This window comes from Octopus sinensis, linkage group LG19 (genome assembly GCF_006345805.1).
Source record: "Octopus sinensis linkage group LG19, ASM634580v1, whole genome shotgun sequence".
NCBI lineage: Eukaryota > Metazoa > Mollusca > Cephalopoda > Octopoda > Octopodidae > Octopus > Octopus sinensis.
Window position 1 is genome coordinate 35,827,870 of NC_043015.1, and position 22,500 is coordinate 35,850,369.

Below are 22,500 nucleotides of genomic sequence, written 5' to 3' on the forward strand. Positions count from 1 at the left end.
TATGTACATGCCTACATCTATATGTATATATATATATACATGCATATATGGGTACAGGACATCAAAAAAACATTGAACACAATGAGAAACGAAAAGATAAATACAAAAACATGGAAACGAATTATTTTTCAAACAACGAAAGAACAGAGTATAAGACATACAACACAAGAAATAATCTCTTTCTTCAATTGTCTCCTATTTATCTACTCCGCGCATCGAAGGTAAGGACAAGACGCGACTTCGTTGAAACAGTTCTTCTCGCAAAGAAAATTAAATAAAATTTGGTGTGAACCCGTGTTTGAATTTTGCTTTGATTTCCTTCTTATTAGCAATGTTTCATAGTTTGAAAACCCTGTGGCGCTTTTTTCCATCCTTGATCTCTTCATTTTCATTCGACTAAGCCCTCAATTTTAGAAGTTCTATTTCCATCTTCATTTTTTTCCAGTGATATTTTTTCCCCTAAGGCGTATTTGTGCCTCAGGTTCATCTATAATGGCTTTGATCTGGAGTTTGCGGGGGAGAATGAACGGTGCCCTACTCAGCCACCTTTTGTGTATATCCGCTTTGTTCTTGTTTTGGATCATCTTCAAAAAGGCGAACTTTCTATCTCTGAGGGATTTCTTCCATTGAGGTACTTCGTGGTGTTTCATTTGTTATGTTGTTTGTCTATTAATCTCATATGCTTCCTTTTTCGGAGATCCCAAGGCGTATCGCTCCATGTAGTTGCTGCATGAACTACTTAAACATGTGGCAAGCGTTTTCGTCGCTGATGATTGAAACTTTCGAATTATTTAAGATGCTTATTTCTTTCACTGTATCTTATGCGCCAACTAGAAGTCAATTTCTTTACAGAAGGGTTCGTTAGTAACTTGCACTGGAGCATGCTGTATTCCTGAACCTTCCTCCGCTCTCGAAGCATTCTTCGGTTGTTTGGGTTCCAAATTCATCTCCTGCAAGTAACATTCCGCTTGCCCTTTGGTAAATCCGACACAACCAACTTTACAGCAGAATGATTCCATCTCCTGGCCTGCAAGCAAGAACATCTCTTTCCAAGTCCTCGTATTTTAAGTTCTTACGATTCTTTAACTTTCCACTGGATTTTTGTTTTTGTATTTCTGGATAGAGGAACCATGACTTGCCGGAGCAGTGTCAAAGCCACATCTTCTACAAATATGAACCTACCCTTCATATTTATTTATATACCCACTCAAAGGTCTGTTGAATAGAGAGAACGAGTCAATCACTGCTGTTGTTTTTCTGAGGCACCACTTCACTTTGGAAATCTGATACTTTCGAGTGACGATCATTCTGGCAGTTCCATAACTATTTCTTATCCCACACATTTAGCAATGAATTTACCGACATTATCATGTCTAGACTTGTATCGCCATTCTAAAAGTGCTGAATGGCATCTGGAGAAAATATGTTTAGTTCACAGGGCAAATAATTATCCACGCCACTTGCGACGCAGCTTTTTACGTTATTTTGTTTTTGCCAGAGATCAATGGTGAAAGATAGAGAGAACATCTCCTGTCAATAACCCATAATTTTCTGAAGGGCAGTCGTTGCTGGAACAAATACTCTCATTGACTCCACTGTCACAGGTAACCATTTCTTAGTCCCTATTTATACCGTGTCCCCCAGTTGTAGCACATGCCAGTATCTCAGCTATGGGTTAACTAGGACATGTGAGGACAATCCATTCGCGAGCAAGGACACAGATATTTATACACACTGACATACATACATACATATATACATATATATTATAATATATATATAGAGAGATATAGATATATATATATATATAGGCATATATATATATATATATATATATATAATATATATATATATATATATATATATATAGGCATATATATATATATATATATATATATATATATATATATATATATATAGATAGATAGATAGATAGATAGATAGACAGATAGATAGATAATCTGTGAGTTCATGTATATCTATATATATGTCTATCTATATTTATCCATCTCTATAAATATTATATGGAGGAGAGAGGGAAGGAGAAAGGGAGGTAGAGAGAGATGCATACATGCACACACACACGTGCTTATACACGCTTCTCACGCATGCATGTATGCTTGTACGGCTCTATTAGTGTATGCTTTAATGTTTTTCATATTAGATATTGGCTCCAGCAAACAAATTTCGTTGGTAATCAATGTTTTTCTATAACTTCATATGACAAACATGTTTACATAATATCTGTCAGAGCCTGTAAAACGTTAACGTCGAAGAAGCGAAGGATTATTGCTGTTTTCACTACAGAGAGAAAGAGACTATACGGCAATTGTATTCAATATATAATGGATGTATAAAGACTCGGCTGTACATAAAGAGAGCACATCAGAAAAGCTTCAAAATATATAAAGATTATAAAAGAGGAATTCAGCGTGAGAAGAAGAATGTCAATATAGATTTATTGGCTTCTATATGGATGTGTTGGCAGGCACACACACATACAAACACATACGCTAGTAATGGACGGGAGTGCGCTTGTGTGTGTGTGTGTGCGTGTGTGTGTGTGTATGTGCATACCTACACAAACACACGTATAAAGATGTATGTAGGTGCAGAAATGTACTTATACATTTATAGACACGTTTAGATATATAAGCATAGATAAAGCATTGCCGATAGGTATCACTATATATATTTTTTAATCAATGCGTGTGTATATATATATATATATATATATATATATATATATATATATATATATATATATAAACAAATCTATAACATACATACATGGGTCCATACAGGCTTATATATGTAAATATACACACACAAAGTGACGCAAATACACAATCATACACATACACGCATATATATATATATATATATATTCATCTTTCTACATATGGTTGTGTGTGTGTGTATATATTTATGTAAATATTGTCAGTGAAAAAGCAAAGTTGTGTTGTAACTGAAGACAAGTTAATTGACGCCACTCTCTTATTGCTAATTATTGTTTCCATTCTGTAGTGATTAGAGCAATGTTGGTATCGGATGATGGCAAAGAAGGACAATATCACATTCCCAAAACGACTCTATCTTAACACATACGCATATTCTAACGCACACAAACACACATATACAAAGACGCATACATACATATGAATACCTATACTTACATGCATATATATAGGCATTATTTATATATATATATATATCTTATATGTGTGCATATACATAGAACCACAAATACGTCTATATACATCTATTTCTTTCTCTCTTCCCATATATATAAAGATAATTATACTTGTACACATATATATACCCAAAACGCCTGCTTTTCTTTTGCTTTGTATATCTGTTTATCTTGCTAGTTTTCTTTCTTCCTATTTATGCTTTATGCATACTATATATTTATATATATATATATATATACATACAAACATATGCATATACGTATGCAGATAGAAGTACGTATATCTCGTTTCTTTTATCTGGAGGCGCATGGCTCAGTGCTTAGAGCATCGAGCTCACAATCATGAAGTAGTGAGTTCGACTTTCAGATAGGACTGTTTCACTCAGCTGTAGAAACGAGTTGCGACATCACAGGTGCCAACCTGTATCGGTCTTCTATAAGTGGCCTTGAACAGACTCGTGCCTCGGATGCAAATGTCCATGTCCATTCATGACCAAAAGCTTTTTACCTTTACTTAGTATGATATTTGTCTGTCTATCAGTCAACATATCTATCTATCTATCTATCTATCTATCTATCTATCTATCTATCTATCTATCTATCTATCTATCTATCTATCTATCTATCTATCTATCTATCTATCTATCCAACCATCCATCCATCCATTCACATACCCACGCACCCATCCATCCATCTATCTAGCTATCTGTCTGTCTGTCTGCCTGTCTGTCTATATCTACCGATCTATCTACATATATATTTATAGGTATGTATGTGTGTGTATATATATATATATATATATATATATATATATATGCTCGCATTCATATGTTCTGTGCATCATACACAAATACATGTGCACATGCATATACATTCTGATAATGCATATTGATATGCAAACACACACACAAACACATACACAGATTGATATCTATTTGTATATACCAATATATCTATATCCCTCTATCTATCTATCTATCTATCTATCTATCTATCTATCTATCTATCTATCTATCTATCTATCTATCTATCTATACATTTATACATCGTAACTCAGACACAGTGATGAACACAAACATATAATTTGGTAGACACATATCTAAGTGTAAATATTTATACAAGAGCAACATGTGTTTGGTCATTAAAAGCGAAGAATTCGTTCATACTTGTTCGTACAATGTCCAGTTTTTGAAGTTTTCAAGAAAACACGACCTCATTTTCCCCCTGACTTTCCATACATTCGTAATCTCATTACCTCTTTTCTCGCATCTTTTTCTATTTTTGAATTTATTCTTTTCTTTTAAACGTTTCTTTTGCTTTCATTCTTTACTGCTTACATGGTTGATTTTTCTCCTCTTCTTTTTCTTTTATTCTTACATACTTTCACTCCTCTTTCTTTCCTCTTCTCCTAATTTCCTTTCATTTTCTTTGACTTTGTGTTACATCTTCCGTTGGCTGTCTATTTTCGTTTCATTCTTGTTTTTATGAGTTGATCACAGTGGACGCCATGTTTAATGCCTTCATAATGTAACATGTTTATTCTGCTAAAGATGTTTGCCTCTTTCGTAAATAGCTCAGTCGTCAGAACTAATCCTCATTCTCTGATGACTTTCCTATGCAACATCTTCACTACACCAGTTGGTTTTCTCTGCTAAACCTCATCTTATGTTTCTTCAAATAGAGAGAGGGGGGTGAGGGTGATCTCTCCTTATCGAACCAGTGCAAACTTAGATTCGACCTATGATCCACGAACATCCCACCACCTCCCCGACGGCGACAACCCTGATACTACCACCACCACCACCACCACCAGTATCATCGCCACCATACAACTAAACGCACCACCACTACTACCAAAATCATCGGCACCACCACCACTAGCATCACTCTGATCACAAGCAACAAGACCGGCAGCGACAGCAGCAAAAATACTCCAATCAACACGACCGCGAACGGCAGCAGCATCCTCAACACCCTCGCCATCATTACCACCACCAACAATCAACAGAAGGAAGTAGAGAGACGAGTATTTACGAAGTGGTCCCGCATGGTAGATTTGATATCGAATTCTTTCTCAAATCACAGCCCACCAACTTAATACGAGACGTGCTCAAAAGGTCATCTCTGACTATTCATCGGACCTTCCCGATCGGATCATCGTGTGGATGGCCACTGAGCTGCAGCTATGTTTGAAGTGGTTGATCTGAGCTTTGCACATGGCACCTCACCAAACACCTGCTGGATCTACTCGATAGTTTGAACATCAATAAGCATTAGGCAAAATTTAATACATCTCTTCTCGGTGAAAACGGAAAAGCCGACGAGCGCACAATATAAGTTTATACTTTAGTCATGCCACACCGGTGTGACAGTCTTTTTTCTGCAAGCGCAGGAGGTGGGTGGAAAAGATTTTGCCTGCGGAGTATTAATTTTGGCGAAAATTTTAAAGTCGGATGTTTTTTTTAACACACCTCGTATAGTAAGCAGTTATGTAATCATTGGCACCGAGTAATATGACGTGATGGTCACTCCTGGCTTCGTCTTCTTCAATCAATATCGATCTAATGATAAACATTCAATAATATATATATATATATATGCACATGCACATCTATATGTGTTTGTGTGTGAGTGTGTGTGTGTGTGTGTAAGTGTAATATATATGTATATATATATATATTATATATATATGTATTTATTTTATATATATGTATTTAGTGTTATATTTATATATGTAAGCCGGTTCATAGGGTTACCCAGGGGTTTGCGCTCATAAAGCACTTAGCTTTACGTACGTCTCGTCAGACTGTGATGGTCAGTGGCTACACCCTCTTTTCAAAATGGAGGAAGAAAAAACTCATGGCTAGTTTTTGAACACACCGACAACGAAGAATGTTCAAAAACACTGTCCGAAATCCACCAAGTCAGCTTTCCGGCACCATGAGATCAGTAAGAATCGTTTCAAGTTTAAACGAGGTCCTAAAACTTCTGTCCTGGAATTTGAGGTGTACCTTGGATCGAGGAAATCTGTAATACTTCCACCCGTCCCGCTATCCAGTGCTTGCAGCGTTTAGTCCCGTTGATGTTGAGACCCGGTTTTTACGCGGATCGCGTTCACTTTGGTGAGAAATAGCGTCAAATGAGAGACACTGTTGGATGCCTGGAAAGTATTGTTTCCTTCCCTGTACATAAAATTGGACCTTACGAAACACTTCCTCACAACTGTAGATAAGGACTCTGCAGCCTTCAAGTACCTCTAAGACGTCTTCCCTAAACTGTTTGAGGTAAAAGTCAAAGCTGGTGACACACACACGCACACTTATACAATAATATGATACAATAATAAATATATAATAATATATCATAATAATAATATATATACTCCGATTTAAAGTGACAATTATAAGTAAACAATTGACTTAAAATACTGAGCTAACCCGAGCCAGAAGCGAACCAGCAATTCAATGCTTTGTGCATCCGACTGGGCCAAAAGCTCACCCATCAATGATAATTATCACTCCGATATAGTATTATACAGTTATTATTGCACTAATAGACTTCCATTGTCGCTTTTCTCCGTAATCTACAAAGCCTTCTGGTTCGTTTACAAATATTATGTATATATCTGTGTGTGTGTTTAATTTCGAATCAATTGAGCGCTAGTAAATGTTTTCTATACCGAATATCTCTAAATCTCATTGATAATATACATAAATTTTATCCATCGATTATTCAAGTAATTGGACAGCGGCTACACTGGATATTTGTCAAAGACTTTTCAGTTTTTCCGAGCGTTAAACTAATACACTTGCATGTTGTTCCCTCACCTGCCCCTGTCTTTTGCTCCAGTAGTAAAAGGGGGTAACCCTACTTCGGTCATGAATGACCATGAGATTGCACCTAGAAAGTTATCCTCCGAGACAAAAGTCCGGGAAAGGTTATTTATGGAAGACCAGCATTTGGCCATGCATACCAGCCTCCCCTTGTCATGTTACAGATGTTATCCAGGCAACACGCAACTAGGTCCGGAAATCGAACTCACAAACTTACAATCGTAAGCTCGACGCTCTAACCACTGAGCCACGCGCCTTCACTGCCTGTAGTATTTCACTATATGTATATATATATATTAGTTAAGGATAATCAGTAAGTTGTCATATTAGGACTCAGAGTTTCAAATGCCGGAGCAAAGAGCGGCTCATCTAGAAAAGTTCCTTGGACCCCGCTACATGTCTGAATTAAAGAAATTAACTTTTTGTCCACATATGACAAAATGCCTGTTACAGTTTTGGGTCCCCACAAGATCACGGATAGAATAGGATTTTTACTATGTTCCTGTACAAGTCTTCCATTTGTTTTGTATGTATTTTAATTTTTTTCATTTTTAATTGTGTGTGTGTGTCTGCGCGTGTGTGTATGTGGATATGTGTATGAGTACGTAAATGCACATATATGTTTTTTGTGTGTATGGGTATATATATATATATATATATATATATATATATATATACATACATGTTTGTGTGAGTGTGTACGCATGTAGACGTTATGAAAGCAGGAGGTTTTTATGTGTATGTAATGTGAGAATATGGGTGCGTGTATTTTTATCTTTTATAATTGTTACTCCAATTAAATATCGTAGATTGCAAGAAATTCTCAAAGAAGCTCGCTTGGTCGGAGGAAGCCACGTGGAACAGCTTTGTTTCTGTGGTTCGGTGCCTCCTAAGGAATCACGAAGCCGGAAACCATGTAGAGCATGTTGAGACCCTGGTGAAGAAGTGTAGGAAAACGGGCCGCAGGATGTCCCTCAAACTTTATATCGTTGACGTTCATCTTGATGCCTTCAAGAAGAACAGGGAGGGGTGTACTCAGAGGTACAAAGCAAGCGTATCCACTAGGATACACTGGATCTTGAACGCCGCTACCAAGGGTTGTATAACGAACACTCGATATACAATGGTGGCTGATTCGTGCAAGTAATTTACAGTATAAACGTAAATCGCGAAAAACTACTTCTAAATTTTTTTGGTCTCTCTTATGGAATCCTAGAATAAATAAATGCTACTTTTGAATCGTGTCAGTTTGACCCTCTTTCGCGTGAACATGAATGTTCACATTTGCCAATCTTCCCAATGGGAATGGATACATTTCAGAAATAATTTTATAGCAAATATTCTGCTCACTGCCACATATTTGCTTGTCATTTACTTGACCTTAACTGTTTGAGCATGTCTCCCAATGGCTAACAATATGTGCATCTCTAATCATGAGCAGGAGTGGTGCGGGAGCATCACAGCCAAGTGTTGATGCTTTGAAGTTTTAATAAATGTCGTTACAAAGGAAAAGTTTGAAGGAAATTATTAACCATTTTTCATACTTTTTAGACGAAATCAAATCGGAAATAAAAGCTGCTACCAAAAAATCGTGTTACATTTTTAACTGGATTTTCTGAAATAATTAAATAAGTTGGATGGCTATTACCTATTTCTTTACTACCCACAAGGGGCTAAACACAGAGGAGACGAACAAGGACAGACAAACGCAGTAAGTCGATTATATCGACCCCAGTGCGTAACTGGTACTTATTTAATCGACCCCGAAAGGATGAAAGGCAAAGTCGACCTCAGTGGAATTGAACTCAGAACGTAACGGCAGACAAAATACGCCTACGCATTTCGCCCGGCATGCTAACGTTTCTGCCATCTCGCCGCCTTTTGTATGGCTAACACCTGTTTAATAACTGGTACCAGAATATCACCCAAATTATCCTTCAGGATGTTGCAAAATCTACTTTTGGACTTCGCTATTTAAACGACAACAGGATTGATGATAACAGATCTAAAATTGCAGCTGTAAACACAATCGGTCGTTAATACAAGATCACTAGTGTTACCATGCTAAGACTCCAAACCACAGGCGCAAGCAAGATTATTTAGTGAAAAGCTCGTCTATGCGGTTTTTCAGTTCCACTGTCCTGCAAATCGGGCAAGTATATTCGAATATATGCCCCAAATAAGTAAAATTGTTAGACGGAACTGGCGTAGAAATCTGTCGTACACACAGACACAAGCGCACATGCATACATATGTTCATATGTATGTAAGTATATATATATATATATATATACGTGTGTGTGTGTGTGTGTGTGTGTGTGTGTGTGTGTGTGTGTGTGTGTGTGTGTGTGTGTATGTGTGTGTGTGTGTGTACTGTTACGACCCCGTGGCCATAACCCGAATTTACAGAATCAACGAGGATAGGGTGAACCCAAAACAACAACATACCAAGAAATTTTTTTCTAAAATATTAACAATAGTCAGCATAAACAACAGCTTACATACAAAAGAAATATATACACGAACAAAAAGCAAATGCTACACCAGATGTACAAAATATTTACCAAGGGAATATGCGTATATATATATATATATATATAATATATATATATATATATATATATATATAATATATACATATATATACATGTTTATATATCAGTTCAAGAATTCGAACACCGAATCCTGGTTTTTGGTTTCAACAAAATTGGCCTTACACAAATCTGGCCTCACAAATTTGTTTTTTCAAAAATATGCCTTCCAAAAATTTGGATTTCATAAAATCTGATTTTCCATTTTAGTACAAATTCTGTTTTCGAACCACCGATTTTGTACAGTGGTTGTCGAACAATGGAATGCGATCAGTGGATTTCGAACCTAGGAATGTCATAAAATCTGTCTTTTATCAATTCGGTGTTCAACCTTGAGTTTCGAACCTTGGACTTAAACATAATTAAATCTAATGTCAAAACAACCATTTAAACTAAAATTTCAAGACACAAAACGGCTGCCAGACTACATCAATAATTATAGTTAAAAAATGTAATTGTCAAACCAGAGGCTAGTTTGCTTAAATTCACACAAAACTGCTTCATACAAGCTGAGTAACCTTTAGACAAAATTTACAGTTAGTAATTACTACACAACCTGTAAAAAATGCAGGATTCAAAATTCACATAAATATTATAACGTAAAAGATTTTTTGTACTCACCCAGATGTGACACAGAAAGTATTTTAAATCCGACAAAAGTTCTGGTAAATTCCTAGGGCATAAAATAAATCCATAAAAGCCGAACACAAAACACAAGGCGCATAAACGAAACTGGCAATCGTAGCTTCCAGAATCCTAACGGACAAATTTGTCTCACAGAAAAAAGCTGTCACAAAAATTGGGCAGACCTGGTTGTCGTTCACAAAAACTACTACACCTGGTTGTTGTTCCCTCAGTTTCTCTGTCTTTGGTTTCTGTACTAGTTACATAAATAAATGAATAAATAAATAAATAAATAATAAATATATATATATATATTATATATATATATATATATATTATATATATATATATATAATATTTATTTATATATATGGGGAGAGTTTACGAAAAAAAATACGAAGACAGGTGGTGTACAAAACAAACAGATGTATTAGTATAACGCCCAGGAATAGAAAAAGTCTTGTATGTATGTATATCGAAATAGAGGGAGTGGAACAAGAGATTGGCAAATGAAGATGTAACCTTCATATAGTTACGGTAACCTCTGTTTGATGAATAGCTGACTACCCATCGTTGCGTAATTATTTGATTATTGCTTCAGATGTTCTGCTAGCCAGGAAAAGCTAGGTAGCCTGGAATTTTACCTGTACCACTCCCTCAATTTCAATTTTTATTTGCGTTCATAGCAATTCTAGTTGCCAACTGTGATCTATATATAACTCACCAGCTTATGGAATTTACTCGTGACTTTGATATGGGTAAAGTTATATAACCCTCGTGTTCAATAAATTGTTATTTTCGCTGAATCTGCTCGGTCCATTTTTTCGTTTCCATACTTGCCACGGACTGACTGCTTGAAGCTTACTAACTTACTACATTTGGATCCTTGGATCTTACCGTTATATGCCAATATATATATATATATATATATATATATACATATATATACATATAGAGAAGCTTACTTATCAATTGCATGCTTCCGGGTTCAGTACCACTGCTCGACATCTTGGGCAACTGTCTTCTATTATAGCCTTGGTCCAACCAAACTTGTGAGTAGTTTTGATAGACGGAAACTTAAAAAAAGTCCATAATCTCCCCCTCTCTCTCTCTCATTCATTTGCTCTCTCTCTCTCTTTACCTTTTTCTCTCTCTCTCTTTATCTCTCTCCCCCCCTCTCTCTCTTCTCTATATATATATATATATATATTAATTTATGTGTATGCCTTTGTGTCTGTTTTCCCCACCATTGCTTGACAACCAATGCCGGTGTATTACTGACACCTAAATGTAGGGTTTAGGCAAGAGGGAACGCGATAGAATAGGTTCGATTTCTTCGACTAAAACACTTTAAGGCGGTGCTTCATGTAAAAGAATAAAAGGATATATATACATATGATCAATAGATTATCCGTATGTATAAATACGTGTGAGAAATGAATTAGGGCTTTTGGAATATGAAGAAAAGGACGAACAGTGACTGTGCGCATGATGGAAGAGGCAGCAGGAAGTGCCTCTTGCTAGTTATCGAGCAAGAGGGCAGAGTTAAGCTTGGAGCCAAGAGATGATGAACAGGGATTTCGCCTCTTCTTCTGACCCAGCAATGGGACAGTGTTTCGGTTCACGGACAAAACACCGGTTGATCTTTGAATGCCGTCTGATCATATCTGCTTCTCTTTGGTAGAACTTCATTTGTTGAATGGAAAAGAGGCACCATCTTCAAGGTGCTATTGATATCATATGCATAAAGAAAACAAGACAGATTGGAAGAATGGTGTACAGAGAGAAAAATAGAAAGATATATGAGAGGAATGGATGGTGAAACATAATATACAACAAGAAAATGCATAGACGATCATAATAAGCGGCCTAGACAGCGATAAATAATTTGACGAGAGTTAAAGAGGAGAGTAAATAGATTACGTCCTTGAAAGCTGTGTCAAGATCAGAGAAAAAAAATCATTGCTTTCTACGGTATGAAATTCATTGTGATGAAGTTTATAAGTAAATCTTGCGATATTGCTCAACAAACGCACCTCCGAGTTAAAACATCGTAAAAATAGATTTCTTAGACCGAAATATATTTTATTGAAAGCCATCCCGAGGTTATTAAGATTATAAATATTTTTCAGACGTACAAGACACTAAGTAAATTGTATGCGAGTGTGTACGTATGAATATCTGTGTATATATTGTCTATACATAACTGCATTATTTATATACACACATAATATATTCGCGCACGCATACGCATACAAACACACCCACCCACACTCGCACACACAATGTTTATACGATTGTTCTTCGAATTATTACAACCACTCCTAATGTTTATTGCTATTATTGCTATCATCATCATCATCATCATCATCATCATCATTATTATTATTATTATTATTATTATTATTATTTCGTGGACATGTTTTTATTGCGTAATATCAACTACACTGCTAAGCGAAGTTCTGTATAGAATGCTATTCTCTGCTTTTATATATTATATTGTTTTCAAAAATGATGTTTTATGTCTTCTGTACAGTGTCTATTAATATTATTTTCTGTCTATTGTTAAAATGAAAGGAAAGCCCGGGCTCCCCGATGTATTTCATTGCAAGTTCTCCTCAGACACCAATTATCATAATAATAAGAATCACCGTATGGTCCATTCCTTCTCGGAATCCTGACAAATTTTCTCCGAATTCCTTCATACATAATTTTTGTTCACAGGAGTATTTCCTCCCTTCTCTGGCAAAAAAAAAAAAACACTTTCCAAAACACCATTCTCTCATTGTAATGTGTGAATACGTCGGCTGATATAAACTGAAAAGTGATATAGTGATAGAAAATTGCATTATATATATATATATATATATATATATATATATATATATATATATATATATATATATATATATAAAATACATTTCTAAATCTCTTATACACTAGCAGTACGATAATGTGATGGTATGTTGTCAACTTAATGTAATCGTCCCATGAAAGGGAATAATACTACTGCTATTAAGCTGTGGGAAGCAGCGCTTCCTGTCGGCCTTGACACATTTCCCGTGTCCTGGCCAACGGGAAGCGGTGATACCCAGGCCCAAATAGCAATAGTATTATTCCGTCATGGGACGGTCACATTAAGTTGACAACGTACCACCACTTCATATATCTGTATGTATATATGTATGAGTATATATATATATATGTGTGCGTGTGTGTGTGTTGTGTGTGTGTGTGTATATATATATACACATATATATATAGATATAGGGGCTTATATATATATACATGCACACACACACACACACACACACACATACACATATATAAATATATAATCCACATATATCTATCCATCTATCTATTCATCTATCTATCTATCTATCTATCAATCTATCTATCTATATCTATCTATCTATCTGTCTGTCTGTCTGTCTGTCTGTCTATATTAATATATTTAATACACACACACACAAAGAGGTGCATATTACTAATTTGACAATAAAATGCAGACGGTTGGCAGGATGGATTCTTCGCATTTTCTGAACAAGATAAGAGGAAACTATGATACTCCTTTGGATGGCATTCATGATCAGTTACTTGGATTCCTGCTCCTAACCGTGTTCTCCACAGAGTGTAAAATTAACGGCAGAACTCAATGCAATCCAGTGACGCTACACAAAGAAGATCTTCTCAATGCAACATGTCAGTTGCTACGACGGAATGAAAAAGTGAAGACTCTATTCCTTAGAACGAAAGCGGGAGGATACGCAGTAACATACATGTGGAAAATCCTAGAAGCACTTGCACCAAAGTTTCGTATTGTCAGTTAGGAGTAGAACCTGCAACAGATTGAGCTTCAAGTTTTCACAGCTCTTCACTATTATCCCACAAGAGAGGCCTACATGGGGCAGATATAGGCGTCTATAAAGCAAAAGTGCATCTCCTCCTTTGAAGAGTTCAGAATGAACTTGTCTTGCGGCAAGAATCTTAAATGGAGGCAGAAGCATCAAACTTTCTCATTTATCAAACGCCCCACATTAGATAGAGTTTAGAGAAAGTGCAGGAAACGAAACGGTGGTGCTCCAGCGTGGTTGCAACTTTCGAGCTGAAACTAGAACAGGAAAGGAAAGAAAACTTATATTTACATACATATATGTGTAAAGTTTATTTTGTTTATATTTATATTTATATATGTGCGAGTATGTAGGTTATATATTGGAATCACGCTATTGTATATTTTTCCTTCATCCACATTTTATGCAACGTCATTTCCCCGGCTTTAAACTGTCCTCATTTATATTCATGTATTCAAATGATGTTTGCCGAGTCCAAAAACTTTTAAATCCTTCGCAAATTATTAGATTCCCACTCGTGCGCACTCTGTAACACTGAGTATCACCATGGCGACGATGATGGAGGTAATAACATATATAATTACAACAAATACAACAAGGACCAACGTCACCACAACAACAACAACATCATCAACAAACGACGGCAACAACAACAATAATAATAAGGTTATTTCCAATGTTATTCCTGCTATGGTATTAATAATGATAATCACATGTGTACGTATCTCGATATATATATATATATATAAATAATATATATATATATATGCATTTATATGTACATATATATATATATATATATATATATATATATATATATATATATATATGTATATATGTGTGTGTATGTATATATATATGGGTATGTATGTATATATATATATATGCGTATATATATATGTATATGTGTGTATACATATATATATATGTATATGTGTATATATATATATATATGATATATATACATACATACATATATGTATATATATATATATATATATATATATATATATATATATATAATATATATATATATATATTATATATATATATATATGATATATATACATACATATACATTCATATATATGGCTGCAGAAATGTGGGATCTTGTAGTTCTGTTTGTTTATTTTTTGTTTGTTTTCTTTTCATATACTTCGCATTTCAGATTTCAAATCCAATCCTAAATATATTTGATGTTTTGTTGTTTTTTTTCTTATTAGGGATTTTCTCGGTGCCATGTTTCGAGATTTCCAACATTCAGAAGAAGATGAAAAACTAGCGGAAAAGGAAACACAAAGGAGAAGAATAAAAAAAATGAACTAAACAAGAAAAAGACAAAAAGAATCTGGAACAATCTTAGCATAAAGAATATAAATCCTTTCTGCTCGATTTATATTTTGCTTTCATTTCTTTCTCTAGCTCTATGGATTTCACAACATCAGCAACAACAACAACAAAAACAACAATAATGGTGATGATGATGATAATGATGATGGTGATCACAATATTAAATGTTACTATTATACACTTCTTCTTCTTTTTCTTCTGCTTCTTCTTCTTCATCTTCTTCTTCTTCTTCTTCTTCTTCTTCTTATTATTATTATTATTATTATTATTATTATTATTATTATTGTTATTATTATTATCATTATTATTGTTATTATTATTATTATTATTATTATTATTATTATTATTATTATTATTATCACTGTCGTTGGTATTATTATCATTGTTATCATCGCCATTATAAATCAACGAGAAAACGGAGGAAATATAATTTTTATTCTCATTTTTTCCCTACAAGCATTATCATCCGTAGCAACTACAGCAATGACAACAACAGCAATAATAGTAATACTAATAATAACAATAATAATATTTATTGTTATAATAATAATTGTAATAATAATGATAATGGTGATGATGAGGATAATTACTGTACGACTGTCGATAACAATATTAATTATAAATAAATAAATATATGAAATTATTTCCGGTGTTAATTATTTATTCATTGTAATTTTATAAGACAAAATAATTTTTCAACGGTGAGGATGTGAAAAATAATATAATAATGACCTTAAAACTGAATTATAAGAAAGTTAAACAATTTTACATTTGTTTTGAATTCTATTAGAGATTTGCATTCTTCGTAACAACGAAATTCATTTCAACGAAATTATTTGCTGCATCTGCTCTGCTGGTCTCAACGAGAACTAAGTGGTTCTGACGTTTATGTCGAAACTACGTAGGCTTGGGTTAGATACCCTTGGGCAATGTTTTCGGCTACTATTTTTTACAGTACACTTAGTGGACCACGGATGCTTCAGTTTAATTCCCTTCAGGGGCAATTCCGCCGGAAGAAACTATACTGTCTCAGGTTGGTAGCATATACGTATCTGTACCCCGGATTAACACAACTATCCCCACCCCTGTGTACTGTATGTTTGTAGCAGTGTCTGAACTGTTGCTCGTTCTTATTCCCAGAAATATCGGCCGTCCGTAATCTTCTCTTTTCTCATGACGTTGCTGGAAATATTGATGTGCAAACAATTAAAATGGATTATTTAGAAATATTTAACTGTTAGAACGGAAGACGAAATATATTGCGGCATATATTGAGATAAATTTAAGTTTGGAATTTTATTCCCTCCTAGATATATCTCTATTTTTCACGATAAAGATATCTGATAAAGTAAAGATGACAATAAAATACCGTGTAGATTATAATGATCATATGAATCTTTCAAATATTTTGTTCTTTGAAGGGGGTGAATGTGCAAGGTTGTAAGAACTAGAATGGTTGGAATACCTGCTAACATTATTTTGATTCTCTTCACTCTGATTTCATATCCAACCGAGATCAACTTTCACTTTTATCATTCCGAGTTCAACAAAAATTAAGTCCTGGGGTCGATGGTATCGATACATTTTTACCCGTCAATGCTGTTGGACTCTTTCTAAATTAAAACCAATGAGTTGTGAATGTGAAAAATCATAGTAGAATTGTCGAAACGTTCTTCTCTATTTATTCCGGCTTATCATTTCTATAGTTCAGATCCTGTTTGGGTTATCATTCTTGATATCCTTTCGAGTTATAAGAAATATAGTACACATTAGATACTGCGCTGCTGGAAACCACTACATATTCCTTCCGTGTTGCTGCGTCACTGGACAAAATCAGAAATGAGAAATCATGATCATTATTTGGGGCGAGGGGGGGGGCTTACTACCAAAAGTTGCCGGAGGAACGGGCAAAATTCTTTGCAGTATTTTTCCAAGCTCTTCAGATTCAGACCTCAAATCTCGTCGAGATCAACTTTGGTTTTTATTTTTTTTCGGCTTCGATAAAATAAGTCCCAGTTCGGCGCTGCGTCGATATAATTGCTTTCCTCTCCCTTCAAAACTGTTGGCGTTTTGCGCTGACAAAGTCGTTAGAGCGCCATATTTCCTCCAGTTTTGTAAGATCTGGTTGCTATTCCAACCACAAACGACGTTGCTGTTCAAACACCCAAGATGAAGGGAGGGGGATAATATAAAATAGCAGACCAATATCGGGGGAATAATATTGAGTAACATCCTTCTCTCAGAATTATTCGCCTTTGCTCCAAATCAGCGACAATTTTTTTCTACAATATTATTTTTATTTCCTGTTTGGATACATAACCACACGCAGCGACGTGTCTTTGAACAGAGCCGTTTCCCCACTTCAATGTTTATTGTACTCTTTTTAAATATCAGTGTGTGTGTGTGTGTGTGTGTGTGTGTGTGTGTGTGTGTGTGGTGTGTGTGTGTGTGGTGTGTGTGTGTCCCCAGGCATGCGGATAATTACTGTATCTTTATAACCGTTCGTTTCTGTTTACCATTCTGATTATTCATAGTGAAAGACATACACAAAGGATTCTATATTCACTTTTAACATATATCATCCTCTATTAAAATTTATACACGACGTGGGCGGCGACAATTTTCTATTGGGACTTGCTTAAGAATACGTCGTTGATATACCTTCGTTTTCCTGCTTTCAGGATTGACAAGAGATTATTGAGAGTTTGTCGTTCTCCTTAATATTTAGTAGTAGTAGTAGTAGTAGTAGTAGTATAGTAGTAGTAGTAGTTGTATGTGTGTGTGTGTGTGCTATTTCTTATTCGTCAGTATCTAATGCACAAGTTTCACAGTACGATGAAAGGTTCAACTCTATTATTCATGAATCTACGCGTGCATGTATGAACGAATGATATGCGTATCTATCTATCTCTCTGTCTATCTATCTATCTATCTATCTATCTATCTATATATCTATCTATCTATCTATCTATATCTATCTATCTATATATATATATATATATATATATATATATATATATATTATATATATATATATATATATATATATATATGTATGTGTATATATATATATATATAATATATATATATATATACATATACATATACACACATTGAGATGTCCCACCGCTTGGCACCTTGGGCAAGGATCTTCTACTATAGCCTCGAGCCGACCAAAGCCTTGTGAGTGGATTTGATAGACGGAAACTGAAAGAAGCCCGTGGTATATATGTATATATATATGTCTGTGTGGTTGTGTTTGTCCCCCCAACATCGCTTGACAACCGATGCTGGAGTGTTTACGTCCCAGTAACTTAGTGGTTCGGCAAAAGAGACCGATAGAATAAGTACTAGGCTTACAAAGAATAAGTCCTGGGGTCGATTTGCGCGACTAAAGGCGGTGCTCCAGCATGGCCGCAGTCAAATGACTGAAACAAAAGAGTAAAAGAGTAGAACGTTGCAATGAGTGCTCAACGCTGCATGTGTGGATAAATAATTTATATATGTATACAATTATAGATATCTACACACATACACAAATACACACACACAAACACACACACACACACACTTACACATATATTTATTGTCATAGAGGGAGAGAGAAAGAGAGAGTGAAAGAAATAGAGAAGGGAGAAAGAGAGAAAGAGAGAGAAGCAGTAATAGTTTTAAGAGAAGGAAAACGAACCTCCGGCCTTCGCTGGGCCCGCGAAATCGTTACGGGTTTCGACCCTCTTATGGTGTCACAAGTGAACCGCTGTTGCATAATTAAGCATGGTGGAGCAATTCCGGAGAACCGATATTCTACTGAGGAAGAGGATGGTGTTTTAGTGAATACCCTGCGAGTGAACAACATTGTTTCTGCTTTAATATATTTGGGTGTATCTGAGGACTTTAATCAGCAGTCGATATTCTTCTCTTCGGTTTGGCTCCAGCGATCTTCCTCATAGTCGCTGTTTTTTCTTCGTATCCACGTGTATTTGGTTCTATTTTGTCAAGTATGGACATCAGACAAGCAATTTCCTTGCTATCGTCTTATCAAACCTTTATGTAATCCTTCCAGCTTAGTTTTTAGTTGGTAATTTCTGTAGTAGTTTATCTATTCTGCTCAAGGCTGTATGTTATCTCAGCCTCTGGATTCATTAAACGTAGATATTTTTGTTAGCTCATGTGTTCTAACTATTTAAATATGTTTTTGTTTTAACAAAGACATGAGAACCACAGGCATCACTCAAAAGCTAGTGTGATCTGCTAGCATACACCATTCTTTGCTAATTATTTTCGGGCGCTTATATTACTGAGACGAGATATTGACACGTTCTTGTTCCTCTCGCAGTTGCTCCAACGGCTGGAGGGAGGGAAGACAGACAGACCACGCTGCCTGTCCGGGATTCGAACGCACAATGAAACAATTATCATCCAGCTACCCTAACAACTAGCTCACGTTCATACACGTTAAATAAATTCTTGTAAATATGTTTCTATGTTTCAAATCACAGTTGCCTTTTATAAATACAGTCATTATTTTTCTGGTCTTTCTATCTCGACTTACTAATTCACTCGTTTTCCAGTTGAGAAAACTTGAGCATTAATTGTGACCAGAATGGCTTCAGTATTAATGGCTATTAACATACGATTTACATTGAAATTTGTTTCAAGTATTAATCTAATGCTACTTTCATATTCCTTCATAAATATCTCGTTCATTTATCTACGTTGCACTCTCCCCAGTTCCTATTTCACTATATCATTAAGTACATTTGCTAGCAATTTATGGTGGCTTGTTAAATAATTCATCCAGACGTGTTTGATTTTAGATTTTTCCAACTGATGTCCAATTATTTCTGTTTTGCAGCCTCTACATTACTCTTGGCTCATATGACTTCCGATGATTGCGAATTATTTTCTCAACGAACTCTTTCGTTTTCATTCCATCTCTGTCCAAATTTCTCACAAGATTTATTATATTTCCCGTATTGTTTAGGCCGCGTTTGCTTTGTATTTTATGTTTTTCTCTTTTCTTTGTTTCAGTCACTGGACTGCGACCATGCTGGATCACAATGTTGATGGGCTTTAGTCAGCCAGCACTTGTTTTTAAAGCCTCTAAATTATTCGATCTCTTTTATCGAAGCGCAAAGTTACAGGTACATGACCAAATCAACCCCAGCTGTCAAGGGGTGGTGCAGGATAATCACATCAAAAACACAAAACTCCACCACCAACAACAAGAAGACAAAACAACAACAAACACACGTATATATACGTATACACAGGTTTCTTTCGATTTCCATCTATCAAATCTACTCACAAGGTTTTGGTCAGGCCGAGGTAATATCAGAAAACACTTGCCCAAGGTGCTACTCACTAGGACTGAACCCACGACCAGGTGTTTAAGGCGTAAGGTTCTTAACCATACTGTCACACCTGTGCCTAATTAATCAAAATTTTGATAGATGTCTTGTTTTCCATTTGTATTTACCTTTGTTGATGTGAACTCGTGCGTTGAAGTAGATTGCGTTGTACCTCGGGTGAATCCTTACACCAACAATAACCACTCAATGGTTCTGTTCCACATCTTCAACTAATTGATTGTTTCACGAGTAGTTCCGTTATTGAATCACCCATCTGGGTTTGTCAAAGTCCTTTCGTCCTCACATTCAAAGCCTATCATTGATAAGGTTGCGAATGGCAACGAAAGGACTTTTACAAATATGGCATGATTGATTGAATGACTGTACAACTAGACAAACAATCGAAAAGATAATTGGCAAAGTAAATAGCAAAGACGTGAAATACAACCAGTGTGTCTTGGCAAAATGACCCTCGCACGATTAACAAAATTTGATTACATCATCTTATATTAAAGTCAAATACTATTCAAAGAACTATTGCCGCATTCCCTATACACAGATTCTTTGGGGTTTAGCGAAAACCTCTGGTTGGCCTTCTTTGCTTTCGAGTTGTTTTCTTTCAGTAAAACTGGGTTCTCATAATTTATAGTTTTGATTAGCACATTTCGTTAATGATTTCATCAGCATTTCAAAGATGAATCATTCCGTTTCCGCACGTTTGTTCGCCCTTTTTGGCCTCTGTTTTTATATTCCATTGCAAGAAGAGATCTGGGAAGGATTGTCTTACACCATTGCGCCTATTTTTCTTTCTATTTTTATTTTGCATCCGTTCACGTTAACTTTACTATCGTCCTCTTAACAGTTTTTTTCTCATCGCTATTGCTATTATATTTTTATCACAATCCTTTTCGTAACTTCTATTTCTTCGTGTTGTGCTGGTTCGAAATTTGGTCCGTTGAACTTCTCGAGTTAATCTACGTTGATCTTTCGCAGCGTTACCTTTTCTTCTTGTTTGCTTTTCCTTTTAAACGTATTGCGTAGTTTTCTGTTTCTAGAACTTGATAGTTTGCTCAGAATTCACTTGTTCGATTTTGTGTATTTCGTTATTGCTTTCTTTTACGATCTCTGTTTTATAATATCAGATATCGCCTTTCCCCCCACCCCGCTTTGAATGAGAACGCTCCTTCTTGTCCGTGCAGACCTGTTGGGATCCAATGATATGTTTAGCTCAGAGTTATTTTCTTTGTAAAGTTACTGCAAAAATTTCAGTTTCCGTCTACCAAAACCACTCACAAGGCTTTAGTCGGCCCACGACTATAGGTGTCACGCAGTGGGACTGGACCCGGGACCACATGGCTGAGAAACAAGCTTCTTGCCACACAGTGTGGTCTATCTATCTATCTATCTATCTATCTATTTATCTACATATATATACATACATACATACATATATATATATATATATATAATATATATATATATATATATATATATATATAGAGAGAGAGAGAGAGAGAGAGAGAGAGAGAGAGAGAGATTGATAGAGCCCTGGCGCATAGTTTGTCTACCAAATTTCGGTGACTGTTACAGGAAAAAGGAACCCAAGATATAGTGCTATCCAAAATAGAATTCTCGCTAGTAACAGTGAGATTTTTTTTTTAACTGAGAGGGATTGCTTTGCTCCAATGATAGAACGACTTT